This window comes from Mytilus galloprovincialis, chromosome 10 (genome assembly GCF_965363235.1).
Source record: "Mytilus galloprovincialis chromosome 10, xbMytGall1.hap1.1, whole genome shotgun sequence".
NCBI lineage: Eukaryota > Metazoa > Mollusca > Bivalvia > Mytilida > Mytilidae > Mytilus > Mytilus galloprovincialis.
This window is the reverse complement of record NC_134847.1, coordinates 41,392,565-41,414,495: the sequence shown is the minus strand read 5'-3', so window position 1 is coordinate 41,414,495 and position 21,931 is coordinate 41,392,565. Positions and strand designations below refer to the sequence as shown.

At 31.5% G+C, this 21,931-nt stretch overlaps 1 protein-coding gene and 1 long non-coding RNA gene across 2 annotated transcripts in view; one reads left to right on the top strand and one right to left on the bottom strand.

Annotated features, from left to right (window-relative positions):
• LOC143047584 (proteasome subunit alpha type-1-like) overlaps positions 1-21,931 on the bottom strand; it is a 331,701-nt gene that overhangs the window by 155,002 nt on the left and 154,768 nt on the right. The gene's annotated exons all lie outside the window — the stretch shown is intronic.
• LOC143049159 (uncharacterized) lies at positions 760-6,215 on the top strand. Its single transcript, XR_012970094.1, has 3 exons — positions 760-1,092; positions 2,165-2,236; positions 5,674-6,215. It is a non-coding gene; the product is annotated as an uncharacterized LOC143049159 (long non-coding RNA).

The following is a 21,931-nucleotide window of genomic DNA, read 5'->3' as shown; positions in this document are numbered from 1 at the left end:
TATAGCCAATATCAAACAGATCATTTCAATTACCAAATAGGAAAGTTTTCATTGGTGTCTATAAAAATAAAATCTATAATCGATATGGCTTTTTTACATATATATATATATACAAAGTAATTATAGTTATGTAAATTTTAATTGATCATGTTCATGCCTTGTTTCAGAAGCCAACATTTTTTTTCATTCAGCATACTTTATCTATGTTTAAAAAAAGGATGGTAGATCAAAAGCCTCATATCATATAACAATTCAGCCGAATTTAGTCTGTGACTGTTTTACGTAAGAAGAGAATGCAAGAAATTCAAAAAGAAAAAAAATGTATTAATTCGTGTATAGTTCCGTCGTGTTGTTTTTAAATTAATCGGAAGATATAATCCAGACACTTGGTGATAAATATCTTTCTGGCGTTAAACAAATGGCATAAATTAAGTGTTTTAAATTGAAGAAATTGACCAGGCCGTTTTACTCATAGTAACTAATGAAGTGAATGACGATTTCAGTGGTTTGACACAATTCCAGAATGAGGACAACAATATACACGGAAAACGTCAAATATTTATAATCGCTTCGGAATACAAGACTATTTATAAAGTTATATTCTCATAGAAGCAAGGTAACATAATTTGAACATTTAAACATTGAATGTAAATGGTGACGTGTGTGTTGGCTTACATGATATGCTTCATGATTGCTTTGTTAATTCGTATAATAAAACCCTTCTTCTGTAAATAATCACGTGTTCGTTGATTACATTTTATACTTCCTGAATGAAACTACAAATTCATTGGAAGATCGGTTTATAAATTTAGCAGATTGAAATAAAGATGGATTTCTCTCGAATAGAAATGAACATTTATGAAAAAACAACTGGAGGTGAAGAGCATTCTTACGAACAAATTGAAACAGCTCATGGGAACATAAAGAAGGACCCTGTGTTAAAAATTGAAACAGAAAATAGAAACATTGAGAACGACCCTATGATAAATTTGTCTTTGAGAAAATGGTTACAACTTGTGCTTTTACCTTTATTGATAGTATCGGTCATCTCTATCAGTTTAATTTTGACAGTTGTATATTTTTCATTGTACGGTAAGTTATAATTAATATTATTTTGATCATTTAGAATATCTTCCCGCATGTTCCGTGTTCTTGCCGATTTAATAATGTCGTAAAAGCTTATATAATATTTTCACACTGAATTTCTTTTGATAAAAAAACAATTTTGGTATTAGTAAATTTCATTTCTGGAATGACATGAGGAAAAAAATGAAATAAAGATTATTTGTAGGAGTTGTCCACTTGGAAACTATTAACTGGTATAAAACAAAAATGTTAAATATGATGATTTAACTATACCACCGAATTACGTACTCCAAACCAGCTTGTATTTTGTTGAAAACCGCATTTTGCCCTCCGGAACTTTTTCAGTGTTTTTAGGGTTGGTAAGGGGAGTGGTGCTACATTTTTATACATATTTTATCATACATTCAACTACTTCTTTTAAATGTTATCAGATGCACTTAAGTAAGTTCAGCTTGTCTTAAGTCCTCTATGTGCGGTTCCGTGAACTGTTTTTACATTTTTTCAACAGCAATGCCGTTGTGTGTCTTTCTTCTGCATATGTTGTTATGTATTTACCTTCTCCTCGTGTTTATTATCCCTTCTTTGATTTCTAGGCATCTAGACTAGGATCTGTTGCCATGACAACGGCAGCCATATTGGAAATGCTAATCCTCGATTGAACATTTGCACAAGAGAATCACGTACATGTAATAGTAAAGTTCCATTCTCATTGGTCCATGCAATGCCGAGAAATAGTCTGGACAAAAAATGTGGAATAATAATAGGGAAAAGAAAAAGAATCGAACAATAACAAAATGTCAACCGACTTCCGTCAGGGTGACATATTAAATATTAATCATTTTGAGTTGAGTTCGATGTACTGATTCCGTCTGTTCGATGTTTTCTTAAGGCAATTGCTATGTATTTCTTCCTTCGGATTATGGTTTCTACGTCGTTTTCGTTAAGTATATTCTCCCCTTCTCGCTTTCTAGACATAGTCGAAAGAATAATGCTAAAGTACTGTATAAAAGATACGGAAATAGTATTATTCTTGATTAAACGTCAGTTACATCTCTTTATTCTATACACTTTATTTTAGCTGAACTTGAATTGAAAATGGAAAAGAAATATGGATTTTTAATAGCAGAACAAAACATTTCCGCGACTAGAGGTAAGTATGGTTTAATATTCGAAAATGCGTTACTGGAAGGTAGTGCAAGTTCTAGTATATGGTAAAAACATTATTGTCAGCATTTATGATGTCCGTCCTATAGATCAGTACTTTACTTGTCACTCTACGACACCTTTAGATCCACCGGTGTGTCCTCGCCCAATTCATGCATCCCTTATCTACAATCCTGAATCATCTCCTAAATATAACAAGTTATGGTACAGGTAAAGTCATAGTTATTTTCCCTCACAATTATATCGAATCAATTGATATAACTTATTTTCTTCCAAAATAAAATGGATTTTTCAATTGTGATATAAAGACACCTTAGATTGCGTTGTACAGGAATTCACATTTATCAGTTTATCTGTTTAAAATTGAACAGCAGCAAACATATAATGTATTTTAGCAGCACTACTGTTTACAATGTTATCAACTATTCGTGAAGACATATACTCATAAATCAAACAGAAAGATAATACTGTGGACTGAAGTGGGGTATGCTATGTTTAAAAACACTTAAGATAAAAACTGTGTCATCTTGTAATCAGTTAGTAAGGTTGACAGCTTTGTTTAATAACAAACCTATTTAAAGGGAGTTAACTATGTTTCTGGATCACTTGGACAGCAGCTTCAAAACACACAATACGACTGCATCGTGAACAATGTATTTAAGCCACAATTCAATACTATTTATTTTGTCATGTTTAACTATTGCAATGTATGTTGACGGATTTCTACTCAACCCGGGTCAGACATCGAGCCCCGGCATAACGAGTCAATACATTTCAATGGATATGTATTTAGCGGAAAAGAAAGAATTAAGAAATCAGATCTTTCAGTTTCAGCGCGAAAATGAACAAACTTTGCAACTTCTGACAAGTCAGTTACAACAAAAGCTTACCGTAATGGACGACAAACTAAAACAATCTAACAAACCAAACGATACGATAGAGCTTGCACATTTGGAGCACAAAAATCAGGATTTGGAAATGAACTTGACAATACTACAGGAAAAGCATCGATTGCTGCAAATCAGCTATGTCCGACAAAAAGATCAATTGGATTTATTGAAAAACACATCAGCAGAAGTCATAAAAGAACTGTCCCAAATAAAGCAGTTGAAAAGTGTTAACCAAACGTTGGACTTGAGTGTCGTGAAAAGTAGAATTCAATCACTTGAACAAAAAACTGACTTGCTTACCAACAACCAGAACGCTAGAAGCCAGGACTTTCTTGCTCTGTACAATGTGACCCGTGTAACGGACAGTAATGTGAATCAAATTGGAAAGCAATTCGCTATTCAGTTACGTTCTGAAATTGAACAAAATGCAACGATTGCTAACATGGCTAACAATATTAAGGATCTGATTGATCGATTCCATAATTTTGACAAACTCTCAAACAACAGCCAGACAAGTAATTCGTATTCTTAAGTAGAAAAAATGTTGCAATCATATTCTTTTAAGGGCTTTTTGTCGTTGTCTATTTTTACCAATAATGAAGTTCACATCTAACTCTGGCAATTATAAGTTAGTCTACATTTGTAACGAATTTGTTCTGTCCATCTAAAGTTCATTATACACGTAAACATATGGTATCATTTGAGTATTGTATGGTGTTTGCCCTCTAAACAATACTAGTGTGTGACACACAAAGATTGTCACAAATGAAAAAAGAAAAATATTTGCATAAATTTAGTAACATTTTTTCAATGAGTGTAGCAGAAACAGGTCATTAGGTTGTTACTTTGCTTTACGCCAAGTGCAAAATATGACAAAAGGGATAAATTATTTCAAATGGATTTAAATGGTTTTTATGTGTTCACAGCTTATTTGCCAAAAATTAGAAATGCGCTGTCACAATTTTATTGTAAGGACTAAATAATCTTTTAACATTATAAATACAATTTCGTCGAATTGATAAAACTGTATTTCATAAGACACATCCAATCATCCTACTTCATTTGTGTGAATTCGCAATGATTTATTACAAAACAGTTTGTGAAATATATTTAAATGAATTTTGTAGCATTTATTTATGGTTATGTATAATACTATTGCTATCTACTGGTTACATACCTCTTCAATAATTTCATCCCACGTAATGTCCCCTTAAATTAAACTCCAAGAGTTCCATTTAATTCGTAGTGCATATCAAATCAACATACTTTTTATCAATTTATTTCCAAGTTACTGTTTATCATAATCATAAATATATATAATACATTGCAATTCCTAAATTTCTGTTTTAATTTCCTTGTAGGTCGTTTTTTTTTTGGTTGTGTTTAACAGTTGATAAATAAGGGTAGGAGAATATGATTGTTAGATCGATGTTCATTCTTTGGAGATAATGAATCTATGTTAAGTCACACAAAGACAGATTAACGAAAAAGGTTTAAACCCTACTGAATAAAGGTCTGCCAACCCGCGCCACTTATAAAAAGATCTTGCTTAGTTTAAGTATGTTAAATTACTGATAGTTCGTATCCAGTACGTCCTGGTGTAGTGGTATGTGTCGTGGCTTGAATTAAAATTTTAGTCATAAAACAGATACGGTAATCTCTTTCAAATATACTTCCGTTCATATTAATATTTACTCCTGTCTATGTGAAAAATTAGATGTTTTAATTGACAATCCAACACGTTCTATTCTAGACGGTAAAAAATAACATAACAGAAGGACGATTTATCATTTTATTAAATATTATATAAAATTAACTAAAACCTTTTTTTTCAAAAATCACAAACACTTTTGGGAAGATTTCTTTTCAATTATTTTACACTCGTCATTTTAGGGCTTCTTATAACTTTATGTTCGATGGGAGCCAAGGTTCCGTCTTAAAAGCTGTCCTTTGTCATATTACTGTTTACCTTTTACACATTGTAACATGGATGGAGAGTTGTCTCATTAACACTCATATCACATCTTCAAATTTCTATATAAACATAAAGATCGTACCCAATTGTTCAAACTTTGTTTGAGATGTGGTAGACACAGGTTGATAGGCGCTGTTTCAAAAAGAAGAAACACTTTTCAGAATAAATAGAATATAGATAACGAATTAAATCAGCAGGAAAAAAAAGATTCATGTCCGTTTATTTTTAAGATACAAACAATAGAACATTTGATGGAACAACATTCTTTCTAGATTTTTAATGATTTTTTTCTCATAAAAAACAACTATAAAAGAACCAAAAAATGATTTTATAAGAATGGCCGTTTGAACTATTCATTATAAAATCATTTATCAAAAAGGATCAACGGACATTTTTTAATGGCACTTCTCGAATAAAACCTCAGGAATCCGAATATCTGAAAAAGGGTTAAAACAATGAACAGCGAATATTCTTAAAGATTTATAATGAATAACATATTAATGCTTTTTCAGGAACATATGTAACTATTTAATTTAAACAAAATAACTTTTTTTTCAGTTGCACTGTCATCATGTGGTGAGAGAACTGAAACGTTTGCATCGGTTGTGAAGTTTTCCAAAATATATCTGAAAATAGGAATTAGTGATACTCAAAGTTTTCAATCTAGTGGGAAGTTTACGTGTACAGAACCAGGACTGTATTATATTTCTGCGTATATCAGAGTCAGCAGAAGGAATTCAAGTTTTGAAATGAGAAAAAATAACAACATTATATCACAATCTGCAACCAATGACATATCAGGACGTTATTCGACAACTTCAATTTTTGCGCTTACAGAGCTCAATGTTCAGGATACAGTTTATATTACAGTCTCTGGATTTACAATAGAAGGACAATACAGCTGTATGACAATTGTTAAGATAAAATGAAGGAGTTTTTAAATCATTTTGTCCTGTATTCTAAGTTACTGAGTCAATTATACTATCAGATAACTTTATTAAGGTCTTTCCTTTTTCTATAAAGAAAGATCTTACTGTATTTCTTCTTCTAATTAAAATTATTTAGGTCTTTCCTTTTCCATAAGGAAAGACCTTACTACATTTCTTCTGATTATTTAGGTCTTTCCTTTTTCTATAGGGAAAGACCTTACTGATTATCAGGTCTTTCCACTTTTCTGTGGAAAGACCTATTGTATTTCTTCTGATTATTAGGTCTTTCCACTTTTCTGTGGAAAGACCTATTGTATTTCTTCTTAGCGTTTTTTGCCGTTTTTTCATGAAAAAGTACTCGGAATCCATATATTTTGTAATTTTAATACCTTATCTTATCACTTAAGACTAAAACTGATTTTTGATAAACCGGAAGTGGCCAATTATTTCCTGGTTTACAAACAAAAGTATTAGAAACTATATATTTTTGGAATCAGTGTGTAAGAAGCTATCATATGAGACCGGAAGTGACATTAACTTCACCGGAAGTAGCAAATGATCTCCCTTATTTCCCATCAAAGTATATAGAAAACCATTATTTATTCAATCAGTATGAAGAAACTTATGATTGGATGCCATTTTTAACTTTCTGATAACAGGAACTACCTTCTTTTCACTAATCATGTCAAATAATTGTGGAAAGACCTTCAATTGTTCTCTAAACAATTGGTTTTTAATTATTAGGTCTTTCCTTTTTTCCGTGGAAAGACCTATTGAATTTGTTCTGATTATTATTAGGTCTTTCCACTTTTCCGTGGAAAGACCTATTGTATTTGTTCTGATTAGGTCTTTCCACCTTTCCGTGGAAAGACCTATAGGTTTTGTTCTGATTATTAGGTCTTTCCACCTTTCCGTGGAAAGACCTATTGAATTTGTTCTGATTATTATTAGGTCTTTCCACCTTTCCGTGGAAAGACCTATTGAATTTGTTCTGATTATTAGGTCTTTCCACTTTTCCGTGGAAAGACCTATTGAATTTGTTCTGATTATTATTTTTTTTTTTTTTCTTCCGCCTAAATTTTTTTCTTGCGTAGTATTGATGTTTTAAAAGATGTTGCTTAGATATTTGGAATATGATGTCGTATAGTTTATACGCTTTAAAAATTTACAACTGCGTAACAAAATACTTTACGTTGTAAGAGTTATCTCCCCAAACACTGTTTTTCTTGTGGCCACTACTCCTTCACAACCGTAAAAGATTACGACAAATTTATTTTACCAAATTGCTCGTTACATCTTCAGGATTAGGATATTCATTTGGACCGAAGCTTTACGGAGACTCCATATGAGAGTTATACCCCCTTTTCCATTTAATTAAGTGATATCCATTTCCAACTGGTAAACCATAAGTGATAGAGACCTAGGGTCTCTTGATTTGAGATCCTTGGTCCAAAAAAATTAAAATAAGGTCAAGGTCAAAGGTCAAGGTCACATTCTAAATTTTTATTTTTGCTTATTTTTACTTATTTTCAAATACTGTATGACATTTCGACAAATAATTTTTCATAAGTTGTTAGTTGCGACATTTCCTTACTTGTATATTTTGGTTGAAAGGGTTCGCAGCCAATAAATGGGAGGTTTTGCCCATCTTACATTTAGAATTACGCGTAAAGTGATATTACTCATTAACCAAACATATTAAAGACCTAGGGTCTTTTGATTTAAGGTCCTTTGGTTTGTTGTGACCTTGAAATTGAGGTCAAGGTCATAGGTTAATATGACGTTCTAGATTTTGACCTTTGCTTTAAATTCATATAAATACATCATAAAGCCATAGAAACTAACATTTTAAACTGATTTTTCATATTTCAATATCAAAATAGATCTTTACTAATGGAAAGACCTACAATTGTTCTCTGAACAATTGGTTTTTAATTATTATTATTATTTTTTTTTTTTTTTTTCCGCCTAATTTTTTTTCTTGCGTATTATTGATGTTTCAAAAGATGTCGCTTAGATATTTGGAATATGGTATCGTATAGTTTATACGCTTTGAAAATTTAGAACTGTGTAACAAAATACTTTACGTTGTAAGAGTTATCTCCCCAAACACTGTTTTTCTTGTGGCCACTACTCCTTCGCAACCATTAAAGATTACGACAAATTTATTTTACCAAATTGCTCGTTACATCTTCAGGATTAGGATATTCATTTGGACTGAAGCTTTACGGAGACTCCATATGAGAGTTATTCCCCCTTTTCCATTTAATTAAGTGATATGCATTTCTAAATGGTAAACCATAAGTGATAAACACATAGGGTCTTTAGATTTGGGGTACTTGGTCCAAAATAATAAAAATGAGGTCAAGGTCAAAGGTCAAGGTCATATTCTAAATTTTGATTTTGGCTTATTTTCATTTATTTTCAAATACCTTATGACATATCGACAAATAATTTTTCATAAATTGTTAGTTGCGACATGTCCTTACTTGTATATTTTGATTGAAAGGGTGCGCAGACAATAAATGGGAGTTTTTGCCCATCTTACATTTAGAATTACGCGTAAAGTGATATTACTAATAAACCAAACATATTAAAGACCTTGGGTCTTTTGATTTAAGGTCCTTGGTTTGTGAACTTGAAATTGAGGTCAAGGTCATAGGTTAATATGACGTTCTAGATTTTGACCTTTGCTTTAAATTCATATAAATACATCATAAAGCCATAGGAACTAACATTTTAAACTGATTTTTAATATTTCAATATCAAAATAGATCTTTACTAGTGGAAAGACCTACAATTGTTCTCTGAACAATTGGTTTTTAATTTTTTTTTTTTTCTTCCGCCTAAATTTTTTTCTTGCGTAGTATTGATGTTTCAAAAGATGTCGCTTAGATATTTGGAATATGATGTCGTATAGTTTATACGCTTTGAAAATTTACAACTGCGTAACAAAATACTTTACGTTGTAAGAGTTATCTCCCCAAACACTGTTTTTCTTGTGGCCACTACTCCTTCGCAACCGTAAAAGATTACGACAAATTTATTTTACCAAATTGCTGTTACATCTTCAGGATTAGGCAATTCATTTGGACCGAAGCTTTCCAGGGACTCCATATGAGAGTTATTTCCCCTTATGTATTTGATATAAGTGATATGCGTTTCTTACTGGTAAACCATCAGTGACATAGGCCTAGGGTCTTTGGATTTAAGTTCCTTGGTCCAAAAAAATGAAAATAAGGTCAAGGTCAAAGGTCAAGGTCATATTCTAAATTTTGATTTTGGCTTATTTTCTCTTATTTTCATTAACCGTGAAAGATATTGACAAATTATTTTTACTAAATTGTGAGTTTTGACATGTTGTAACTTATAAATTTTGGTTGGAAGGGTGCGTAAACAATAAATGAGAGTTTTCGCTCATCTTATATTTAAAATCATGCCTAAAGTGATATAACTCAATAACCATACATATTAAAGACCTAGGGTCTTTTTATTTGAGGTCCTTGGTTGGTGACCTTGAAATTGAGGTCAAGGTCAAAGGTTAATAGGACGTTCTAGATTTTGACCTTTGCTTTAAATTCATATTTATACATTATAAAGTCATAGGAACTGACATTTTAGATTGATTTTTAATATTTTGATTATAAAATAGATTTGTACTTGTGGAAAGACCTTCAATTGTTCTTTGAACAATTGGTTTTTAATTATTTTTTTTTTTCTTCCGCCTAAATTTGTTTCTTGCGTAGTATTGATGTTTCAAAAGATGTCGCTTAGATATTTGGAATATGATATCGTATAGTTTATACGCTTTAAAAATTTACAACCGCGTAACAAAATACTTTACGTTGTAAGAGTTATCTCCCAAAACACTGTTTTTCTTGTGGCCACTACTCCTTTGCAACCGTTAAAGATTGCGACAAATTTATTTTACCAAATTGCTCGTTACATCTTCAGGATTAGGTTATTCATTTGGACCGAAGCTTTACGGAGACTCCATATGAGAGTTATTCCCCCTTTTTCATTTAATTAAGTGATATGCATTTCTAAATGGTAAACCATAAGTGATAAAGACATAGAGTCTTTAGATTTGAGGTCCTTGGTCCAAAAAAATAAATATGAGGTCAAGGTCAAAGGTCAAGGTCATATTCTAAATTTTGATTTTGGCTTATTTTCATCTATTTTCAAATACCTTATGACATATCGACAAATAATTTTTCATAAATTGTTAGTTGCGACATGTCCTTCCTTGTATATTTTGTTTGAATGGGTGCACAGACAATAAATGGGAGTTTTTGCCCATCTTAGATTTAGAATTACACGTAAAGTGATATTACTCATTAACCAAACATATTAAAGACCTAGGGTCTTTTGATTTAAGGTCCTTGGTTTGTGACCTTGAAATTGAGGTCAAGGTCATAGGTTAATAAGACGTTCTAGATTTTGACCTTTGCTTTAAATTCATATAAATACATCATAAAGCCATAGGAACTAACATTTTAAACTGATTTTTCATATTTCAATATCAAAATAGATCTTTACCAGTGGAAAGACCTACAATTGTTCTCTGAACAATTGGTTTTTAATTATTATTATTTTTTTTTTTTTTTTTCTTCCGCCTAAATTTTTTCCTTGCGTAGTATTGATGTTTCAGAAGATGTCGCTTAGATATTTGGAATATGGTATCGTATAGTTTATACGCTTTAAAAATTTACAACTGTGTAACAAAATACTTTAGGTTGTAAGAGTTATCTCCCCAAACACTGTTTTTCTTGTGGCCACTACTCCTTCGCAACCGTTAAAGATTACGACAAATTTATTTTACCAAATTACTCGTTACATCTTCAGGATTAGGATATTCATTTGGACCGAAGCTTTACGGAGACTCCATATGAGAGTTATTCCCCCTTTTCCCTTAAATTAAGTGATATGCATTTCTAAATGGTAAACCATAAGTGATAAAGACATAGGGTCTTTAGATTTGGGGTCCTTGGTCCAAAATAATAAAAATGAGGTCAAGGTCAAAGGTCAAGGTCATATTCTAAATTTTGATTTTGGCTTATTTTCATTTATTTTCAAATACCTTATGACATATAGACAAATAATTTTTCATAAATTGTTAGTTGCGACATGTCCTTACTTGTATATTTTGATTGAAAGGGTGCGCAGGCAATAAATAGGAGTTTTTGCCCATCTTACATTTAGAATTACGCGTAAAGTGATATTACTAATAAACCAAACATATCAAAGACCTTGGGTCTTTTGATTTAAGGTCCTTGGTTTGTGAACTTGAAATTGAGGTCAAGGTCATAGGTCAATATGACGTTCTAGATTTTGACCTTTGCTTTAAATTCATATAAATACATCATACAGCCATAGGAACTAACATTTTAAACTGATTTTTAATATTTCAATATCAAAATAGATCTTTTCTAGTGGAAAGACCTACAATTGTTCTCTGAACAATTGGTTTTTAATTTTTAGGTCTTTCCACTTTTCCATGGAAAGACCTATTGATTTTGTTCTGATTATTATTATTTTTCTTCTTCCGCCTAAATTTTTTTCTTGCGTAGTTTTGTTGTTTCATAAGATGTCGCTTAGATATTTGAAATATGATATTGTATAGTTTATACGCTTTAAAAATTTACAACCGCGTAACAAAATACTTTACGTTGTAAGAGTTATCTCCCAAAACACTGTTTTTCTTGTGGCCACTACTCCTTCGCAACCGTAAAAGATTACGACAAAATTAATTTACCTAATTGCTCGTTACATCATCAGGATTAGGATATTCATTTGGACCGAAGCTTTACGGAAACTCCATATGAGAGTTATTCCCCCTTTTCCATTTGAATTAAGTATTATGCATTTCTAAATGGTAAACCATAATTGATAGAGACCTAGGGTATTTTGATTTGAGATCCTTGGTCCAAAAAAATGAAAATGAGGTCAAGGTCTTGATTTTGGCTTGTTTTCACTTATTTTTAAAAACCTTATAAGATTACGACAAATTATTTTTACTAAATTGTTAGTTGCAAGATGTCGTAACACTTGACTTTTGATTGTGAGGGTATGTTGACCGTAAATGGGAGTTTTCTCCCCTATTATATTTAGAATAATGCGTTAAGTGATATAAATCATTAACTATACATATTACAGACCTAGGGTCTTTTGATTTGAGGTCCTTGGTTTATGACCTTGAAATTGCGGTCAAGGTCATAGTCAAATTAGACGGTCTAGATTTTGACCTTTGCTTTAAATTCATATTTAAAAATTATAAAGCCATCGGAACTGAAATTTAAACTGAATTCAATGTTTTCATATCAAATAAATTGTAAGTGGTGGAAAGACCTTCAATTGTTCTCTGAACAATTGGTTTTTAATTTTTTTTCTTCCGCCTAAATTTTTTTCTTGCGTAGTATTGATGTTTCAAAAAATGTCACTTAGATATTTGGAAGATGATGTCGTATAGTTTATACGCTTTAAAAATTTACAACTGCGTAACAAAATACTTTACGTTGTAAGAGTTATCTCCCCAAACACTGTTTTTCTTGTGGCCACTACTCCTTCGCAACCGTAAAAGATTACGACAAATTTATTTCACCAAATTGCTCGTTACATCTTGAGGATTAGGCAATTCATTTGGACCGAAGCTTTCCAGAGACTCCATATGAGAGTTATTTCCCCTTATGCAAATGATATAAGTAATATGCATTTCTAACTGGTAAACCATAAGTGATAGAGACCTAGGGTCTTCAGATTTGAGGTCCTTGGTCCAAAAAACTGAATATAAGGTCAAGGTCAAAGGTCAAGGTCATGATTTAAATTTTGACTTTGCTTATTTTCACTAGTTTTCAAAACCTTATAACATATCAACATCTTATTTTCACTAAATTGTTAGTTGCGACATGCCGTTACTTATAAATTTTGTTTAAAAGGGTGCGTAAACAATAAATAGGAGTTTTCGCCCATCTTATATTTAGAATTATGAGTAAATTGATATAACTCCTTTTACCATACATAATAAAGACCTAGGGTCTTTTGATTTGAGATCCTTGGTTTATGACCTTTAAATTGAGGTCAAGGTCATAGATAATTTGCACGTTCTAGATTTTGACCTTTGCTTTTAATTCATATTTATACATCATAAAGCCATAGGAAATAACATTTAATACTGATTTTAAATATTTTGATAACAAAATAGATATTGACTGGTGGAAAGACCTTCAATTGTTCTCTGAACAATTGGTTTTTAATTATTATTTTTTTTTTTTTTTTTTTTTCTTCCGCCTAAATGTTTTCTTGCGTAGTATTGATGTTTCAAAAGATGTCGCTTAGATATTTGAAATATGATATTGTATAGTTTATACGCTTTAAAAATTTACAACCGCGTAACAAAATACTTTACGTTGTAAGAGTTATCTCCCCAAACACTGTTTTTCTTGTGGCCACTACTCCTTCGCAACCGTAAAAGATTACGACAAATTTATTTTACCAAATTGCTCGCTACATCTTCAGGATTATGATTTTAGTTTGATCGAAGCTATCCGGAGACTCCATATGAGAGTTATTCCCCCTTATGTATTTCATATAGGTGATATGCGTTTCTAACTGGTAAACCATAAGTGATAGAGACCTAGGGTCTCTTGATTTGAGATCCTTGGTCCAAAAAAATGAAAATAAGGTCAAGGTCAAAGGTCAAGGTCATATTCTGAAAAATTAATTTTGGCTTATTTTCACTTATTTTCAAATACCATAAGACATATCGACAAATATTTTTTCCTAAATTGTTAGTTGCGACATGTCCTTACTTGTATATTTTGGTTGAAAGGGTGCGCATACAATAAATTGGAGTTTTTGTCCATCTTACATTTAGAATTACGCGTAAAGTGGTATTACTCATTAACCAAACATATTAAAGATCTAGGGTCTTGTGATTTAAGGTCCTTGGTTTGTGACCTTGAAATTGAGGTCAAGGTCATAGGTTAATAGGACGTTCTAGATTTTGACCTTTGCTTCAAATTCATATTAATACATCATAAAGCCATAGGAACTAACATTTTAAACTGATTTTTCATATTTTAATATCAAAATAGATCTTTACTAATGGAAAGACCTTCAATTGTTCTCTGAACAATTGGTTTTTAATTAGGTCTTTCCACCTTTCCGTGGAAAGACCTATAGGTTTTGTTCTGATTATTATTATTATTATTAGGTCTTTCCACCTTTCCGTGGAAAGACCTATAGGTTTTGTTCTGATTATTAGGTCTTTCCACCTTTCCGTGGAAAGACCTATTGAATTTGTTCTGATTATTATTATTAGGTCTTTCCACCTTTCCGTGGAAAGACCTATTGAATTTGTTCTGATTATTATTATTATTATTTTTTTTTTTTTTTTTCTTCCGCCTAATTTTTTTTCTTGCGTATTATTGATGTTTCAAAAGATGTCCCTTAGATATTTGGAATATGGTATCGTATAGTTTATACGCTTTAAAAATTTACAACTGCGTAACAAAATACTTTAAGTTGTAAGAGTTATCTCCCCAAACACTGTTTTTCTTGTGGCCACTACTCCTTCGCAACCGTTAAAGATTAAGACAAATTTATTTTACCAAATTGCTTGTTACATCTTCAGGATTAGGATATTCATTTGGACCGAAGCTTTACGGAGACTCCATATGAGAGTTATTCCCCCTTTTCCATTTAATTAAGTGATATGCATTTCTAAATGGTAAACCATAAGTGATAAAGACATAGGGTCTTTAGATTTGAGGTCCTTGGTCCAAAATGATAAAAATGAGGTCAAGGTCAAAGGTCAAGGTCATATTCTAAATTTTGATTTTGGCTTATTTTCATTTATTTTCAAATACCTTATGACATATCGACAAATAATTTTTCATAAATTGTTAGTTGCGACATGTCCTTACTTGTATATTTTGGTTGAAAGGATGCGCAGACAATAAATGGGAGTTTTTGCCCATCTTACATTTAGAATTACGCGTAAAGTGATATTACTAATAAACCAAACATATTAAAGACCTAGGGTCTTTTGATTTAAGGTCCTTGGTTTGTGAACTTGAAATTGAGGTCAAGGTCATAGGTTAATATGACGTTCTAGATTTTGACCTTTGCTTTAAATTCATATAAATACATCATAAAGCCATAGGAAATAACATTTTAAACTGATTTTTCATATTTCAATATCAAAATAGATCTTTACTAGTGGAAAGACCTACAATTGTTCTCTGAACAATTGGTTTTTAATTATTATTATTTTTTTTTTTTTTTTTCTTCCGCCTAATTTTTTTTCTTGCGTATGATTGATGTTTCAAAAGATGTCCCTTAGATATTTGGAATATGGTATTGTATAGTTTATACGCTTTAAAAATTTACAACTGCGTAACAAAATACTTTACGTTGTAAGAGTTATCTCCCCAAACACTGTTTTTCTTGTGGCCACTACTCCTTCGCAACCGTTAAAGATTAAGACAAATTTATTTTACCAAATTGCTCGTTACATCTTCAGGATTAGGATATTCATTTGGACCGAAGCTTTACGGAGACTCCATATGAGAGTTATTCCCCCTTTTCCATTTAATTAAGTGATATGCATTTCTAAATGGTAAACCATAAGTGATAAAGACATAGGGTCTTTAGATTTGAGGTCCTTGGTCCAAAATGATAAAAATGAGGTCAAGGTCAAAGGTCAAGGTCATATTCTAAATTTTGATTTTGGCTTATTTTCATTTATTTTCGAATACCTTATGACATATCGACAAATAATTTTTCATAAATTGTTAGTTGCGACATGTCCTTACTTGTATATTTTGGTTGAAAGGATGCGCAGACAATAAATGGGAGTTTTTGCCCATCTTACATTTAGAATTACGCGTAAAGTGATATTACTAATAAACCAAACATATTAAAGACCTAGGGTCTTTTGATTTAAGGTCCTTGGTTTGTGAACTTGAAATTGAGGTCAAGGTCATAGGTTAATATGACGTTCTAGATTTTGACCTTTGCTTTAAATTCATATAAATACATCATAAAGCCATAGGAAATAACATTTTAAACTGATTTTTCATATTTCAATATCAAAATAGATCTTTACTAGTGGAAGGACCTACAATTGTTCTCTGAACAATTGGTTTTTAATTATTTTTTTTTTTCTTCCGCCAAATTTTTTTCTTGCGTAGTATGGTTGTTTCATAAGTTGTCGCTTAGATTTTTGGAAGATGATATCGCATAGTTTATACGCTTCAAAAACTGACAACCGCGTAACCAAATACTTTACGTTGTAAGAGTTGTCTCCCCAAACACTGTTTTTCTTGTGGCCACTACTCCTTCGCAACCATAAAACATTATGACAAATTTATTTTACCAAATTGCTCGTTACTTCTTCAGGATTAGGGTATTCATTTAAACCGAAGCTATCCGGAGACTCCATATGAGAGTTATTTCCCCTTATGCATTTGATATAAGTGATATGCGTTTCTAACTGGTAAACCATCAGTGATATAGGCCTAGGGTCTTTGGATTTAAGTTCCTTGGTCCAAAAAAATGAAAATAAGGTCAAGGTCAAAGGTCAAGGTCATATTTAAAATTTTGATTTTGGCTCATTTTCACTCATTTTCATTAATCTTATAAGATATCGACAAATTATTTTTACAAAATTGTTAGTTGGGACATGTAGTAACTTATAAATTTTGGTTGAAAGGGTGCGTAGACAATAAATGGGAGTTTTTGCCCCTCTTATATTTAGAATCATGCGTAAAGTGATAATACTCATTAACCATACATATTTAAGACCTATGGTCTTTTGATTCGATGTCCTTACTTAGTGACCTTGAAATTGAGGTCAAGGTCAAATTTTAATAGGACGTTCTAGATTTTTACCTTTGCTTTAAATTCATATTTAAACACCATAAAGCCATAGGAACTGACATTTTGAACTGATTTTTAATATTTTAATATCAAAATAGATCTGAACTGGTGGAAAGACCTTCAATTGTTCTTTGAACAATTGGTTTTTAATTAGGTCTTTCCACCTTTCCGTGGAAAGACCTATTGAATTTGTTCTGATTATTATTTTTTTTTTTTTTTTTTTCTTCCGCCTAAATTTTGTTCTTGCGTAGTATTGATGTTTCAAAAGATGTCGCTTAGATATTTGGAATATGATGTCGTATAGTTTATTCGCTTTAAAAATTTACAACTGCGTAACAAAATACTTTACGTTGTAAGAGTTATCTCCCCAAACACTGTTTTTCTTGTGGCCACTACTCCTTCGCAACTGTAAAAGATTACGACAAATTTATTTTACCAAATTGCTCGTTATTTCTTCAGGATTAGGATATTCATTTGAACCGAAGCTATCCGGAGACTCCATATGAGAGTTATTTCCCCTTATGCATTTGATATAAGTGATATGCGTTTCTAACTGGTAAACCATCAGTGATATAGGCCTAGGGTCTTTGGATTTAAGTTCCTCCGTCCAAAAAAATGAAAATAAGGTCAAGGTCAAAGGTCAAGGTCATATTCTAAATTTTTATTTCGGCTTATTTTTACTAATTTCCAAAACCTTATAACATATCAACATCTTATTTTCACTAAATTGTTAGTTGCGACATGCCGTTACTTAGAAATTTTGGTTGAAAGGGTGCGTAAACAATAAATAGGAGTTTTCGCCCATCTTATATTTAAAATTATGCGTAAAGTGATATAACTCATTAACCATACATAATAAAAACCTAGGGTCTTTTGATTTGAGATCCTTGGTTTATGACCTTGAAATTAAGGTCAAGGTCATAGGTAATTTGCACGATCTAGATTTTGACCTTTGCCTAGAATTCATATTTATACATTATAAAGCCATAGGAACTGACATTTTAGATTGATTTTTAATATTTTGATAATAAAATAGATCTTTACTTGTGGAAAGACCTTCAATTGTTCTTTGAACAATTGGTTTTTAATTATTATTATTTTTTTTTTTCTTCCGCCTAATTTTTTTCTTGCGTAGTATTGTTGTTTAATAAGTTGTCGCTTAGATATTTGAAATATGATATCGTATAGTTTATACGCTTTAAAAATTTACAACTGCGTGACAAAATACTTTACATTGTAAGAGTTATCTCCCCAATCACTGTTTTTCTTGTGGCCACTACTCCTTCGCAACCGTAAAAGATTACAACAAAATTATTTTACCAAATTGCTCGTTACATCTTCAGGATTAGGATTTTAATTTTGACCGAAGCTATCCAGAGACTCCATATGAGAGTTATTCCCCCTTTTTCATTTAATTAAGTGATATGCATTTCTAAATGGTAAACCATAAGTGATAGAAACCTAGAGTCTCTTGATTTGAGATCGTTGGTCCAAAAAAATGAAAATAAGGTCAAGGTCAAAGGTCAAGGTCATATTCTAAAATTTGATTTTGGCTTATTTTCACTTATTTCCAAATACCGTATGACATATTGACAAATATTTTTTCCTAAATTGTTAGTTGCGACATGTCCTTACTTGTATATTTTTGTTGAAAGGATGCGCATACAATAAATGGGAGTTTTTGTCCATCTTACATTTAGAATTACGCGTAAAGTGGTATAACTCATTAACCAAACATATTAAAGACCTTGGGTCTTATGATTTAAGGTCCTTGGTTTGTGACCTTGAAATTGAGGTCAAGGTCATAGGTTAAAAGGACGTTCTAGATTTTGACCTTTGCTTTAAATTCATATAAATACATCATAAAGCCATAGGAACTAACATTTTAAACTGATTTTTCATATGTCAATATCAAAATAGATCTTTACTAGTGGAAAGACCTACAATTGTTCTCTGAACAATTGGTTTTTAATTATTATTTTTTTTTTTTTTTTTTCTTCCGCCTAAATTTTTTCTTGCGTAGTATTGATGTTTCAAAAGATGTCGCCTAGATATTTGGAATATGATGTCGTATAGTTTATACGCTTTAAAAATTTACAACTGCATAACAAAATACTTTACATTGTAAGAGTTATCTCCCCAAACACTGTTTTTCTTGTGGCCACTACTCCTTCGCAACCGTAAAAGATTACGACAAATTTATTTTACCAAATTGCTCGTTACTTCTTCAGGATTAGGACATTTATTTGGACCGAAGCTATCCGGAGACTCCATATGAGAGTTATTTCCCCTTATGCATTTGATATAAGTGATATGCGTTTCTAACTGGTAAACCATCAGTGATATAGGCCTAGGGTCTTTGGATTTAAGTTCCTTGGTCCAAAAAAATGAAAATAGGGTCAAGGTCAAAGGTCAAGGTCATATTCTAAATTTTGATTTTGGCTTATTTTCTCTTATTTTCAACAACCGTGAAAGATATTGACAAATTATTTTTACTAAATTGTTAGTTGCGACATGTTGTAACTTATAAATTTTGGTTGGAAGGGTGCGTAAACAATAAATGAGAGTTTTCGCCCATCTTATATTTAAAATCATGCCTAAAGTGATATAACTCATTAACCATACATATTACAGACCTAGGGTCTTTTTATTTGAGGTCCTTGGTTGGTGACCTTGAAATTAAGGTCAAGGTCAAAGGTTAATAGGACGTTCTAGATTTTGACCTTTGCTTTAAATTCATATTTATACATTATAAAGTCATAGGAACTGACATTTTAGATTCATTTTTAATATTTTGATAATAAAATAGATCTTTACTAGTGGAAAGACCTTCAATTATTCTTTGAAATATTGGTTTTTAATTATTATTTTTCTTCTTCCGCCTAAATTTTTTTCTTGCGTAGTTTTGTTGTTTCAAAAGATGTCGCTTAGATATTTGGAATATTATAGCGTCTAGTTTATACGCTTTAAAAAATGACAACCGCGTAACAAAATACTTAACCTTGTAAGAGTTATCTCCCCAAACACTGTTTTTCTTGTGGCCACTACTTCTTCGCAACCGTAAAAGATTACGACAAATTTATTTTACCAAATTGCTCGTTACATCTTACGTATTAGGATATTCATTTGGACCGAAGCTTTATGGAGACTCCATATGAGAGTTATTCCCCATTTTCATTTGAATTAAGTGATATGCATTTCTAAATGGTAAACCATAAGTGAAAGAGACCAAGGGTCTTTAGATTTGAGGTCCTTGGTCCAAAAAAATGAAAATGAGGTCAAGGTCAAAGGTCAAGGTCATATTCTAAATTTTGATTTTGGCTAATTTTCCCTTATTTTCAAAAACCTTAAAAGATATCGACAAATTATTTTTACTAAATTGTTAGTTGCGACATGTTGTAACTTAGAAATTTTGGTTGGAAGGGTGCGTAAACAAAAAATGAGAGTTTTCGCCAATCTTATATTTAAAATCATGCCTTAAGTGATATAACTCATTAACCATACATATTACAGACCTAGGGTCTTTTTATTTGAGGTCCTTGGTTGGTGACCTTGAAATTGAGGTCAAGGTCAAAGGTTAATAGGACGTTCTAGATTTTGACCTTTGCTTTAAATTTATATTTATACATTATAAAGTCATAGGAACTGACATTTTTGATTGATTTTTAATATTTTGATAATAAAATAGATCTTTACTTGTGGAAAGACCTTCAATTGTTCTTTGAACAATTGGTTTTTAATTATTATTTTTTTTTTCCGCCTAATTTCTTTCTTGCGTAGTATTGTTGTTTCACAAGATGTCGCTTACATATTTGGAATATGATATCGTAAAGTGTATGCGCTTTAAAAACTGACAACTGCGTAACTAAATACTTTACGTTGTAAGAGTTACCTCCCAAACACTGTTTTTCTTGTGGCCACTACTCCTCCGTAACCGTAAAAGATTACGACAAATTTGTTTTACCAATTTGCTCATTACGTCTTCAGGATTAGGATCTTAAATTGACCGAAGCTATCCGGAGACTCCATATGAGAGTTATTTCCCCTTTTGCATTTGAGATAAGTGATATGCATATGAACTCATGAACCTTTAGGCGTATAAACCTAGAACCGCTTTATTTGGTGTCCTGGGGTCCCAACTTAAAAAATGAGGTCAAGGTCAAAGGTCAAGGTCATGATCTAAATTTTGACATTCACTTCAAACTGCTTTTTCTTTGAAAAAAGTTAGGGGTAAATTTGAAAAAAAATGTGAGCAAAATGTTAGTAGCGACATTATTTATGTCATGAAATTTTGTCGAAAAAATATGCGTAGTATTTTGGGGGTTTTCATGCCACTGAAATGGAAATATCAACAAATTTACTAATTATAGCTTCAAACCTTACAGTTCTCATGATGCGTACATGCAATATATCTTTGTAAATAATCCAATGCCCACAACTACCTATCTCACACACCCCCCCTTTTTTTTGGAATCCCATTTCTATTTTATTATAAAAATGCTAATCCATCTTTTTTATAGATAAATTTCTTTCTGAAATACAAATCTATTCCTGCACAATAAAATATCTGCTCCAAATCATGTACATGTATTTCTGAAAATTGACCGATAAACGTTTTGTAAAAGTACTATAACACCAGCATTTATAGCATTTTTGTGTGCATGCAATGAATGAGTCGACCAGTGGTCAGCGGTCAGCGATTGGACAATAGTTTACCTGTAAAATAAATCGAGAAAATATATTTTCCGTTAGCAGTACAAATCACGTGCAGTCCGCTTAACGTTCTAATCTGGATTTATGAAATTAAATTCAATGATGTAGAAATCAATCCAAAGTTCGTAAAAAGTAGTAAAATCCTAGAATCAAACTTCTAAACATGCATTAAAAAAACAAATCTGTGTTCCCGTAGATACGTGTACAAAAAAAGCATGCACGATCCGACATCAATGACCTGTAAATGAAAGAAAATTAAATCCGTTTGCACATTCTTTATACATAGGTGTGCT